Source organism: Cricetulus griseus (genome assembly GCF_003668045.3).
Source record: "Cricetulus griseus strain 17A/GY chromosome 1 unlocalized genomic scaffold, alternate assembly CriGri-PICRH-1.0 chr1_1, whole genome shotgun sequence".
In the NCBI taxonomy this organism is placed as follows: Eukaryota; Metazoa; Chordata; class Mammalia; order Rodentia; family Cricetidae; genus Cricetulus; species Cricetulus griseus.
The window spans coordinates 59,699,947-59,713,616 of NW_023276807.1; the positions used below are offsets into that span (position 1 = coordinate 59,699,947).

The window sequence follows — 13,670 nt, forward strand, 5'->3', positions numbered from 1 at the left end:
CTTTTTATTTGGATTAATTGGTGTTTTGGTGACTAGCTTCTTGAGTTCTTTGTACATTTTGAAAATCAGCCCTCTGTCAGATATGGGGTTGATGAATACCTTTTCCATTCTGTGGACTGCTGTTTTGGCTTAATGACTGTGTCCTTTGCCTTAAAGAAGCTTCTTAGTTTCAGGAGGTTCCATGTATTAATTGTTGATCTCAGTGTCTGTGCTACTGGTGTTATGTTCAGGAAGTGGTCTCCTGTACCAATTTGTTCAAGACTACCACCTACCTTCTCTTCTAAAAAGGTCAATGTGGCTGGATTTATGTTGAGGTCTTTGATCCATTTGGACTTATATTTTGATGCTGGAGATAGATAATGATCTATCTGCAGTCTTCTACATGCCAGCATTCAGTTATGCCAGCACCGTTTGTTGAAGATGCTTTCTTTTTTTCCATTGTATAATTTTAGCTTCTTTGTCAAAAATCAGGTGGTTGTAGGTGTGTGGGTTAATATCAGGGTTTTCAATGGATTCCATTGGTCTACCTGTCTATTTTTGTGCCAATACCAAGCTGTTTTCAGGACTGTAGCTCTATAATAGAGCTTGAAGTCAGGGATGGTGATGCCTCCAGAAGTTCCTTTATTGTTCAGGGTTGTTTTGGCTATCCTGGGTCTTTTGCTTTTCTATATAAAGTTAAGAATTGTTCTTTCAAGGTCTGTGAAGAATTGTGCTGGGATTTTGATAGGGATTGCATTGAATCTGTAGATAGCTTTTGGCAAGATTGCCATTTTTACTATGTTGATCCTACCTATCCAAGAGCATGTGAGATCTTTCCATTTTCTGGTGTCTTTAATTTCTTTCTTTAAAGACTCAAAGTTCTTCCTGTATAGGTCTTTCACTTGTTTGGTTAGCATTACTCCAAGGTATTTTATGTTGTTTGTGGTGATTGTAATGGGTGATGTTTCTCTGATTTCTTTCTGAGAGCATTTATCATCTGTATATAGTAGGGCTACTGATTTTTTTTTGAGTGAATCTTGTATCCTGCCACTTTGCTGAAGGTGTTTATCAGCTGTAGGAGTTCTCTGATAGAGTTTTTCGGGTCACTTATGTAAACTATCATATATATCATCTGCACATAGTGAAAGCTTGACTTCTTTTCCAATTTGTATCCCCTTGATCTCCTTCTGTTGTCTGATTGCTCTAGCTAGTTCTTCAACATGGAGAGAGTGGACAGCCTTGTCTTGTTCGTGATTTGATTATTTCCTGGCATCTACTCCTCCAGAGTAAGTTTGCTTCTTTTTTGTTCTGGAGCTTTCAGTTGTGCTGTTAATTCTCTAGTGTGATTATTATCAAGTTTCCTCATGTGGGCACTTTGCTCTTAGCACTGCTTTCAAAGTGTTCCATAAGTTTGGGTATGTTGTGTCCGCATTCTCATTGAATTCAAGGAAATCTTTAATTTCTTTTTTTATTTCTTCCTCAACCCAGGAATTGTGCGATTGGACGTTACTTAATTTCCATGAGTTTGTAGGTTTTCTGCAATTCATGTTGTTGTTGAATTCTAACTTTAAAGCATGGTAGTCTGATAAGATACAGGGGGTTATTTTAATTTTTTTGTAGCTGTTGAGGTTTGCTATGTTGCCAAGTATGTGGTTGATTTTAGAGAAGGTTCCATGTGGCACTGAGAAGAAGGTATATTGTTTTGTATTTGGATGAAATGTTCTATAGGTGTCTGTTTAGCCCAATTGGGCCATAACTTCTATTAATTCCTTTGTTTCTTTGTTAAGTTTCTGTCTGGGAGCAGTGGCCTGTGGCACAGATCTAAGTGACGTGAAGGCTGGCGTAGCCTCGAGCCATCACAACCATGAGCGGGACCTTAGCGGAGATCGAAGCCAAGATGGCCCAGACTCAAAAGAACAAGGCTACAGCACATCACCTAGGGCTGCTTAAGGCTCGTCTTGCTAAGCTTCGAAGAGAACTCATCACCCCTAAAGGTGGTGGTGGTGGTGGGCCAGGAGAAGGTTTTGATGTGGCTAAGACAGGTGATGCTCAAATTGGGTTTGTGGGTTTCCTGTCTGTGGGGAAGTCAACTCTGCTGAGTAACCTAGCAGGAGTGTATTCTGAAGTGGCAGCTTATGAATTCACTACTTTGAACACCGTGCCTGGTGTCATCAGATATAAAGGAGCCAAGATCCAGCTCCTGGATCTCCAGGGTATTATTGAAGGTGCCAAAGATCGGAAAGGCAGAGGTGGTCAAGTCATTGCAGTGGCCTGAACATGTAATTTGATCTTGATTGTTCTGGATGTCCTAAAACCGTTGGGACATAAGAAGATAATTGAAAATGAGTTGAAAGGCTTTGGGATTCGATTGAACAGCAAACCCCCCAACATTGGCTTTAAGAAGAAAGATAGGGGAGGCATTAATCTCACAGCCACTGGCTTTGGTCTGGGGTCTCTCTGTGAAACATAAGCCTCAGAAAGTGGGTAAAGACCATACATTGGAAGACGAAGACGTCATTCAGATTGTAAAGAAGTGAAACCTCGTTTCCCATCTGCTGGCCAACCATAGCAATGTTCCTTATGACCAAGTAGCCTCCTCAACCCTTCTGCCTCTGGCAGCCATTGGATTGGGATACAGGGATAGATGTGGAGACTCCAAACTGGGACATCATATGTCTTTTTTTGTTTTTCTTTTTTTGAGGTGGGGTCCATTTATTTCAGGCTGGCCTTGAACTCTGTATCTGAGGCTCCCCTGGAATTCGTCTTTATCCAACAGCCTCCCTCTCCCAAGTGTTGGGCTCACTAGTGTGTACTTTCGTCTCAGCAACACCACCTTTCTTACCTTGGTATCACTTCTCTTGAACTGTATAAAACCCTGATGGGCCAAAAACAACAACAAAAAAATTCTGTCTGGTGTTCCTGTCCAGTGGTGAGAGTGGGATGTTGAAGTCTCCCACTATAAGTGTTTTGGTTTTATGTGTGATTTGAGTTTTAGTAATGTTTCTTTTACGAATGTGGATGCCTTTGTATTTGGGTCATAGATGTTCAGAATTGAGACTTCATCTTGATGGATTTCTCCTGTGTGAATATGAAATTACTTCCTTTATCTCTTTACATTGATTTTAATTTAAAGTCTAATTTGTTAGATATTAGGATTGCTATCCAGCTTGTTTCTTGTGTCCATTTGACTGGAAAATCTTTTCCTAATCCTTAACTCTGAGGTACTGTTTATCTTTGAAGTTGAGATGTGTTTCTTATATGCAGCAGAAGGATGGATTCTGTCTTCATATTTGTTCTGTTATTCTTTTTATAAGTGAGTTAAGACCATTAATATTGAGGGATATTAATGACTATTGATTATTCATTCTTGTTTGTTTGGGATTTGTTTGTGTGGATTTCTACCTCTTTTTTCTTTTGGCTGTTGGTAAAGTGAGATTATCTATTGCCTATATTTTTCTTGTCATAGTTAACGTCCTTGGGTTGTAGTTTTACTTCCAGAACTTTCTGTAGTGGATATGTATTGTTTAAATCTGGTTTTGTCATAGAATAGCTTGTTTTACCATCTATAGTGATTGAAAGCTTTGCTGGGATAGTAGTCTGGGCTCGATCCCCCTTTTTTTTCTTTCTTTCTTTCTTTCTTTCTTTCTTTCTTTCTTTCTTTCTTTCTTTTTGGTTTTCCAAAACAGGATTTCTCTGTATAGCTTTGGAGCCTGTCCTGGAACTCATTCTGTCAACCAGGCTGGCCTCCACCTGCCACTGCCTTCCTCCCGAGTGCTGGGATTAATGGCAAGCACCACCACCACCCAGCACCTAGACACTTTTCAACTGATGAGTAAATAATGAAAATGCAGTCTATATATACAATGGAATTTTATTCAGCTGTAAATAAAAATGGAATTTCAAGGAAAACTAATGGAATTTGAAAATATATGACGAGTGAGGTAACCCAGACCCAGAAAGACAAATTCTGCTTTTTGCTCATATCTGTATCCAGCTTCAAAGTGTTTAAGGTGGAGTGTTTGCAAAGGCCAAAAAGTAAAAAAAGAGCCATGCAAAGGGGGTGGGGAGGCCTCAAGGATGCAGTGGGATGAGAATATATCACATGTAATATGTAATAGATGTGAGGGAATGCTAGGCCTGGGAAGATTTCAATGGGAAAGGGGTAGGTCATGGAGAAAGGGAAGGGTTAGGGTGTAGGACAGAATTAACCAAAATCAAGGATGTGTAAGAAAGGTACACAAAACTGCTAATTTACATGGTAACTTGCTGGGTAAGGCTCCTTACAGAAGTCCTGGGTTTTGAAATGTAATTCTCTATGCCAGCTGTGGACTGACTTCCTATGATTTATAGGTCAGGGAACCCCAGGGGCTTGTACATCAGCACCGACTATTACCTTTGCTCTTGCATGTCTGCTAGAAGTAGAGGGTGAAACCCTACTGTTGAAGACACTTCTGATACAGGAAACAGAAACTAATCTATAACTGAGTCCTGAGCCCTAGACAGGCCATCTACTATAACACACACACACACACACACACAGAGAGAGAGAGAGAGAGAGAGAGAGAGAGAGAGAGAGAGAGACAGAGACAGAGACAGAGACAGAGAGACAGAGAGAGACAGAGAGACAGAGAGACAGAGTCAGAAAGAGGAGGAGGAATGCTATGAAATGTCTTTTGAACAAGACATGACTGTTGCAATTGTGAACACAGCTGCCATGGCTAGCTGTGCACAACCTACACACAGGGTGGAGGTGAGGGTGCAACACACATAAATGCAGAAAAGAGACCAGTTGGGATAAAGAAAAGTCAGCAGGAATAGCAGGGGGTAAAAGAGGATAATGGGGTGAATGTGGCCACAATACAATGCATAGATGTAAGATGCTATTAAAAAATAGAAAGGAAAAATGAGAAAGAAAAACTTATTTACTTGTTTCAATGCTTTGCAGAACAAATAAAATTCCACCACTGTGAGCCTCCCACTATGTAGAGTCCACTCATAATGTAAAAAAAAAAATCAGCCATAATAAATACTTCATAGCTGTGACATGAATTTGAAATACTTTGGGAATGAATAAATGATAAGTACTTTTCACAGAGAGATCTTATGGAATCCCCACAACTGTATTTTTAAATAGGCATTGTTATTCTTAACTTTCAGGTGAAGAAGGCAAGCAACCATTAACAATGCAAAGGTGAATCTTTGAAAGTGTGAATGACAGATGAAAACAGGCAGTAAGAGAGCTGCTGTCAACTTTTGAATTCTGTCCAAAGAAAGCCAGTGGTAGGAGTGAAACCAGAGTTTCAGGGGTGAGGCCTGGATTTGTAGGGGTGAAGCCCAGAGTTGCAGGAGTGAAGCCCAGAGATACCTTCTCCAGTCAACCACTGGAGAAGATGCCCTCCCTTGTTCCAGATTCTGTGTTGAATGAAGACAAACAAATGATGTTGGCAATACTCAAGATGCCTGGGGTCTGGCTGGAGAGCAGTCAGTAGGAAATGAGGGTTTGCTCTGTTTGCTTGGCAATGGGGAAGCTGGGAGGAAATGGAACCAACCCCCTGTGTTGTTGATGGATCCTCAACATTCTACTTTAGAAGAACATTTAGAGAGTTTGAGTAGATGGCTAAAAGCATTTGGACACACCCTACTAGCACAGACAGGACACTGGGGTCAGCATTGCACTGTCTGAACAGCTGAGAAATAGTGTAGGACCAAAGCCATACTGGAGAGGCATCAGCTGCACTGTGATTACTGCCTCTAAGGATTGAGTAAGGCTCCATACAAGAATAGGAACATCAGTTATGGCTGCCACCAAATGATGGGGTTATTTTCATCCAGTTAGCCTACTCATTATTCTTGTTTGCTCAACTGGCCAACGTAATTATGTTGGGTCTGAGAAAGATGTTGGGATTGAGATAAAAGTAAAGCTAAATCATAAGAAGTTCAAAGTAGGTATTTTTATAGAACAAATATTGTAGGTGCTTCTGGAAAGGAGCTATTGGAGCATTGCAGAGATTTGGTAGGACTGAGAAAATGATGAGACCTGCAGAACTGTAACGAAAGTCAGGAAAGGATAAGAGAAGAGGAGGACCAGATGGAACAGTTTGTCTTCATTCAGCTCAAGAGGGCTCAATGTCCTTGGTTGGCTCAAGCTCACTAGTGTGCATCAGAAACATTGATGATAGCACTAACCTCAGTGCAAAGCATAAATCCAGTGTGAAGTGCACAGTCCACTTGTCAAACGTTAGACACTTCAATATAGTTATGTGTGTACTAACATCCCCAGTCTATGAGTAGATGCCTGCTATATATGTAGGTGAGCAAAGAGAAGCATTTACTGATAGGACATGTGTGGCAGGTGACCCCAGTATCTTCATTAGAATATATACAAAGTCATCATTGGATGAGGATTACAAACCTTTTAGAGCCTAATTGAATATATTGCATTGTCATGTTTGTACAAGTTGTTCATGTGGGCATGCATGGTTTTGCATGTGTAGGGGAACAGTGCATGTGCATGTGTCCCATTTGTGGAGGCTTAGGTTAATATTGGGATTCACCTTCAATGATACTTCCACCTTATTCACTGAGGCAGGGGCTCTCAACTAAGACCCAGAGCTCACCAATACAGCTTGTCTTGCTAATCAACTTGATCTAGGGATCCTCTCCTACCACCTTCTGAAGCTGAAGTTACAAGTGGGCTGCCACACCCACCCAGTGCATCAGTTTCTGGGAATCTGAAGTACAGTCCTCATGCTTGTGTACCAAGGAGCTTCAATGCAGACTCGTCTCCTGGCCCCCATGGTTTGTGTGGCTTTCTTTAACAGGCTTATTTGTAAATCTGAAACCTTAAAGACACAAAAAGCATTCTTGGGGGCTGGAGAGAGCAGGAGGTGGGTGGAGGGGGCTGTGATTTGAATCTTTGGGAAGTACCAAGCCCAACCAGTAGACAGGGGCCTCACAGTCCAGATTCTGGCCCTTCTTTGGCTGGTTAGCTAAAAGTTCAGGCCAGTGGTATTGTCCTTCTTTGCTTTTGTGTCACCCAGCTGTACAATTGTGCATATCAGGGACATCAGTATCAAAAGCTGCCCTGAGGTCTGTCCTCAGAGGAGGATGTTGAAACATAGTAGGCTAGACCAGGTCTGCAAACCTCTTTCTCTCAATTTACTTGAATTACCAAATTGAAGGCTCATGCTACTCCTGATTTTCTTACGCTCACCTGCATTGCCTGTCTTGTGGCCTTACTTTGAGGATGATTACACCAATAACCAGTGCTTTCAGTCGCTTGTAGAAGTCATTTTTTTCTACTTCTACAGGAGAACTGAGGAGGTCTAACTGAGTTTCTTTGGTCAAAGTTCCTGTATTAACTGACTTTCCTCATGGACAGAATGCATGCATGACATGTAGCTTTCTAAAAATGTGTGACAAACTCTTTGTCCCACCCCACAGAGTGACTTGATTTCATCTCTTTCCTCATAGGTTTTAGGTTCAGAAGGAAAAGAGAATGTATTGTGGAATTTGTTAAAGCCTTGAGATACTGACTCATGTTGATGGCTTGAACTGGCCTGGGATATATCACAAACTACCAGAGGAAATTGACATGACAAGTTGTTTTCAGTGAAGAGCAGGTCCTTAATCAGACAGACAGCTCTTCATCTATGTGCTTAAGTGCTTCATACTGCAGTACAATTCCATTTGTCCCTGGGCGCAATGAGCAGCTACATATTTTTTATTTACATAAATTCAATTACCAATTATGTGATTATCAAATGCATTTCTAATGAGTGCTTTAAGTTTGTGACAAGCACAGATTTCTCCTTACACCTAGATCCTTCCCATACTGCATTTCTTAGCTTCCAGAAAGACCTGTGGCAGTGGCTTGTGTCCACCAGAGCTTTGCCTTCTGGTGTTGGAGCAGCATAGCCCAAGTTCATGCTGACTGGCACTGTTTGTTTGGTTTGCTTATACCATATCTTTATTATTTTTTCTGTTTTTTATTTCAATTAAAAACAATCTTATTTTACATACCAATCCCAGTTCCCTCTCCCTCCCATCCTCCCTTGTCCCACCAACTTCCCATCTCACCCCCAATCCATTCCCAAGGGAGGATAAGGCCTCCGTGGGGGAATCATTAAAGTCTGTCACATCATTTGGGGCACGGCCTAAGCCTTTCCCTGTGTGTCTAGGCTGAGAGAATAATCCCTCTGTTGGGAGTTGAGAACAATTCCATTAGAGGATTTCTCGGGGTCCAAACCTCAGGTTCCAGCAACTGGGAGCTCTGGTCTGCATTGTATTGCAGATGCTAGCTGATTTGCTATTGAATGGCATGCCTCAGCGGAGAATATCCCCTAGTTTTGCATCTCTACAGAACTAGGCATTTGAATAGGCCAGGGCAGAGGGCAAGGTCTACATGAGTAGAGATGGTTTGGAGGTATCTGCTGAGAGGGCCTAGGGAGAGATTGGGGAGAAATGGTCTCGGGGTCAGGGAAGAATGATTAGAAAGCATCCAGGAAGATGCTGAATAAAGGAGAGACTCCAGTTTTGCAGCATGGAACTGAGAGTTCTCTAAAGATGACAAGATGCCTGTGTCTAATATTTATGGCCTTTGGGTTGCTAGGAATTTCCAGGTCCATGCTCCCCCACTCAGGCTGGACCTCGTGGCTTCTGTGATTTGGGACTGAGACATGCCAGGCCCCAACATCCCTCCATAGGGAATGGGCTCCCAAAGTCCATGCACTGGGGAAAAATACTGGTTCTACTGTCAGAGGCCCCATAGACTGTCCTGGCCTCCCAATTGACACACATGTTCCTGAGGCCTGCTTTGCTGGTTTCCCAGCTGTCAGACTTGGGTCTGTGTGCTCCCACTTGTTCAGGTCAGCTGTTTCTGTGGGTTTCTCCGGCATGGTCTTGACCCCTATGCTCATCACTCCTCCCTCTCTACAACTGGATTCCAGGAGTTTGGCTCAGTGTTTAGCTGTGGAGCTTTGCTTCTGCTTCCATCAGCTAATGGGTGAAGGCTCTAGGATGACATTTAAGGTATTCATTAATCTCATTATAGAGGAAGGGCATTTAAGGTAGCCTCTCCACTATTGCTTAGATTCTTAGCTGGATTCATGCTTGTGGATCCTTGGACATTTCCCTAGTGCCAGATTTCTCTTTAAACCTATAGTGGCTCCCTCTATTCAGGTATCTCTTTTCTTGCTCTCTTTCTCTATTCTTCCCTTCCTCAATCTTCCTGATCCCTCATGTTCTCCTCTGCCTCTCCCCTTCTGCTGACTGGCACCCTTACCCACCTATCCTCTCAACTGCTGGCCAGTTCCCCAGGTCTCTCCATCAGTTCTCTGCTGGGGGATTGTCTATCAAGAGTTGACTCCACTGAGGCAGATACTGCAGTTCCTCGGGAAGCCCCTCCCTGGCTTCTCAGGATTGTGGCTGAGTTGCTACTCTGCTGTCAGAAAGGACAGAAACCTACTGCTGATCCTGCCAGAAGACCCACAGGCAGAGTTTAAGTTCCAGGACCAAATTCTGAATCATATGGAAAATCTTGAAAGAGTCATGACAGCTTCCAAGTCTGTGTCAGGACTTGGGGGTGTTCAGAAGAGCTGGCTCCAGTCTTTGGGCACCTACTCTGAGGGTGCTTGTCTGTTTGGCTGTGCCTTGTGGTGCCTGAATACATTGGGGCTCCTTGCTTATCAACTGCCAGTCTGGCGTCAGTAATTTGCAGCTACCCGGTTCTTGGTGCCTGTTCCACATTCCCAGATGAATTCCTTCCTTGGATGCAAATGAAATGGAAATAGAAGTGCTCCCTATTGAGATTGGTTCTTTTGGTTTCACTCTCTGGATTCCACTTGCCTTACAGACATCTTCCTGTCAACCTCTGATCTGCCCCTGCATCTTTTGACTACTATTACTGAATTGAGACCTTGTCCCCTGGATAGGACCCCTTGCCTCATTCACTTGTGTTTGCAAGATCATCTGGAAACTGATCAACAGTCCTTCAAGCCACTCATGCTATGGCAATCCCTTTCCATTGGCCAGTATGGTTAGCCTTGACCTAGATTGAGCTACTTCCACATCCTTTTTAGACATCTGATATTTGGGTCCCTGAGTGGCTCATCTGGAGGGTAGTTAAGCTGGGGCAAGCATAACCATCTCAAAGCTTCAAGGCAATGAATTTCCACTGAAGACCAGCAAAGCCCAATGGCCAGTTTATTCCCTCTACCTTTTCTGTCCTACAAGGTCCTGTTCTGATGGGGTATGTATGCATGAGGAAGGATGTGGAGGATTCGGTCCCTTGAGATGGGAGGCCCATTGTGTTGGTCTTTCTGATACATTAGAGTAGGCAGAAGTATGGGTTGGAAGTAATGGACCAGAACAGGGACTTTAGGGAACAATCGGGTCATCCTATATAGTATAATGGGACAGTGCCTCTCCAGATGCCTCAAGATGGTTGGCTGATCTGGATCTGGAAACCTGTCATTCGTGAGTTTTTCCCATGCCTTGAAGAAAAACTTTGAAGCATCATTCAAAGTGCATGTCTGTGGTCAAACTGGGAGTTATGACAAAGTCACTCCTAGTTTGGTTTCTACAGACCAATACTAAGCTGCTAAATAAGCATCTGAAGACTCATATTTTGTCCTTTCCCCAAAAGCCCAATTCTCCTTTACCAGGCATGTTCTTCAGTCTCCTAATCAATGGCACATGATCACACAACTAAAACATTTCCAGAATCCAGTTCCATTTAGCCACCACTCCCTGGAAGCAGAATTAACTGAGGCCCTTATATTCCTAGGGAACACCAGTACTGTTTGATATGCCAATGTGATAATGGTAGCTCTCCAGCCATGCCATTTTAGAAGCAAATTGGCTTAAGTAATCATCTAAAGCCTTCTTTTCCAAAGGACTTTATTGTTCGCTCCACAGAGTCTGTCATTTTCAACAATGAGGGACAGAGAAAATAGCATCCTAACTAATACAAAGGATTACAAAATGTTTAAGAGCTTGTGTTTAAATAAAGGTCCTTTAAACACCAAACTCAGTGCATGGACTGCAGTGTTGCCAGATATTCAGTTTATACTCATTGTTTACATGCCCCATCTCAACAACCATTATTACAGAGGAGTTTATGCCTACAGTGATCAAGCATCAGAGTAGGCTGCCCTTACTTACCAGACTATTCTTTTCAGTCATGAGCCTGGAGGGCATTGTTACCTTTGTGCCATCCAACACCAAGTGGGTGCTTTGGCCTGACTCCTCTCAATGACAAGTTTGATGTGGATGGATTTTTGAGGAGCACAGCCACACAGACTGTGAACATAAAAGGCTGTCTTCACCTTGCCCTATTCTCAACTGTAGCTGCATTCCTCAGCCCAGGCTCCTCATTTCTCCTCCTAGGGCTGACAGGTGCTGCTCCTTTATGACATTGGGGCCAGTGGAGTTTACCAGAGTTTTGTTAGGTCTGCACAATCAGAGGCAGGAGATAATGTTATGATTCTTGTTAGTGACTGATGATAGATACATACCTAGGCGTCAGGATGTGGTCTGTTAGAAAGCTGAGAGAAAATCTTTTCTCTGTTGCCCTTGGGCTACACACTGGATTCATCCTGGATTCCGAACTCCTTGTTAAAACTGTTTAACATATTTGGTTACAATATTAAGTTGTCTCTGTCACTTCCAACCAAAGCTAGGGGCACCGTCAACAATTCTATGGCCACACAATGAAAGAGCAGATGAGTCAAAGATCATATAAAGTACACAGGAGTGGCGATGACATTCAAACATCACCTTCTTGCTGCTGAGTGTGTGAAAAGCAAGGAATCTTGGGAGCTGGTGACCTCTCACCATTCTGGGCAGCCATGGCAACACCCTGGATCTCCTGAATTGCTTTGAATCACATCTCTGGATATAGAAGCAGGAGTCACTGCTTCATGTCAGTGTTGTAATAGAAGTGCAGCCACTTTAATATTCTACTGGCTTCGGGTTTTGTATAATGGCTAACCCCATTCCCGTCCTACCATTTTACCTGCAAAAGTCAAACCTGCAGGAAATAGCTTATTTTCTAGAAGCTCATTTTTATCTCCTGCCAGAGCATTGCTAAAAACTTCAGCTGTAACTTCCCGTTCTCCTCTTGTGTCTACACCTTGATTGCCCATGTGCACAGGTACAATTTTAAAGTGTGTTCACAGTGATGATGGGGGATGATTAATCTCTCAGATCCTGAGCCAGAGAAACTGACTTTCTGTGGTTCCAAGAATCAACCCCAGGGTTTTGTTGATGCTAAAGCAGTGCTCTGCTTTTGGAAACCATGTGAATGTCACACATACACACATGCTCCCTGTGTTCCTGCCACTTGCTGGACTGTCACGGTCCCATCCATACACGCCAAGGACACCCTCTGCTGGAAGAATAGTCTTAAGTGGACAGCAGCTGGTAGAGAAGAGCTACCCAGGGGAGGAGAGACCGCCCCTTCCAGAGAGGCATCAGTGCGATACAGCCTCTGGACTGGACTTAAGGACCCAGCTTCAGGAAGAAGAACCAAGAAGTGGGGTTCCAGCCTAAGCAGCAGCTGTACTGAAGGCCCCTGAGAGCTGACCATGCACATTATGTGTCACTGTGGGCAGTGTGGCACACCAAGCTCTGGGTAGCAAGGCAGAGATCCATCCTCACTCCTAAGGCCAAGCTAGTTTCTCATTGATTCATAGAACTCTGAAATGTATTGTGCCCTTAAGAAGACTGAATAGAAGTAACCAGGCTCTAACTCTACAGGAATTCACTTGCGTCCCAACTGTATTCAGGACCTCACTGTGTCCCTGACCCTGTAACCTCCTCTCTGACATCTATGATGTGGAGAACTCCCTGAATAAGCAGACCTCTGCTTATTCCAACCAGGAACAGCAAAGCACGGCTAAGGTGCTTAAAGTGCTGACTTATTTGGAGAGCTGGGCTTTCAGATTTTCATGAGGATTTGTGTCATCAGCCAGCTTTGTAGAGTGGGGCTCCTGTTCTGCAAGCAGATTTATGTAGTGGGCTTGTCTCAACTCACAAAGTTTGTGACTCAGCAATGTCTGCTTGACATTTATTACTCAAGCAGACTGGCAGCCATAAATTCAGCTTCACTTTTGCTGTTAAATGCCTCCTATTCTGAAACTAAGGAATAAAGGCGAACAATCCACAGCTGTGCTACTTATCTTGTAGCTTACCAAAAACTGTAAAAAATAGCAAAAGGTCATGTTGTATCAGGACCATCTTAATAAGCAAACATGTGTGCACAGTCCGTACAGGCATAAGGGAGACATGCTGTGGGGAGATACAGAGTGGCCACATGTCATCCTATGTTGGAGCAAGTAGGCCTCCTGAGTAGTTGCTCTGCAATCAGGATGGCTGGCCTTCAGCTACCTGTGTGATGGTTTCTGTACTGGCTAAAAGCCCAGCTGGCCAGTAGAGCTATAGGCACAGATGCTTGCAGCTTTGGGATGAAGAGGAACTAGCTAGGGTGCATTAACCTGGGTGGAGGTTGCTGAGGTTTACAGAGGACAGGAGACAGATAAAGGTGCCTGGGGAATTCATAGTAACAGCTTCTGGAACACATTAGGTTCTGTTCTTTGGGAAGCTGTTCCCTATCAGAGTTGTTCTAGGAACAACTCTCTCCACTATACTTTAATTCCATCTCATGTTTTCAAAGTGAGCATGTTCAGAAT

General features: G+C 43.3%; 1 pseudogene; it reads left to right on the top strand.

Moving 5' to 3' along the window:
- The first annotated feature begins 1,843 nt into the window (after positions 1-1,843).
- Positions 1,844-2,449, top strand: LOC100753810 (annotated as a pseudogene).
- The last annotated feature ends 11,221 nt before the right edge of the window (positions 2,450-13,670 follow it).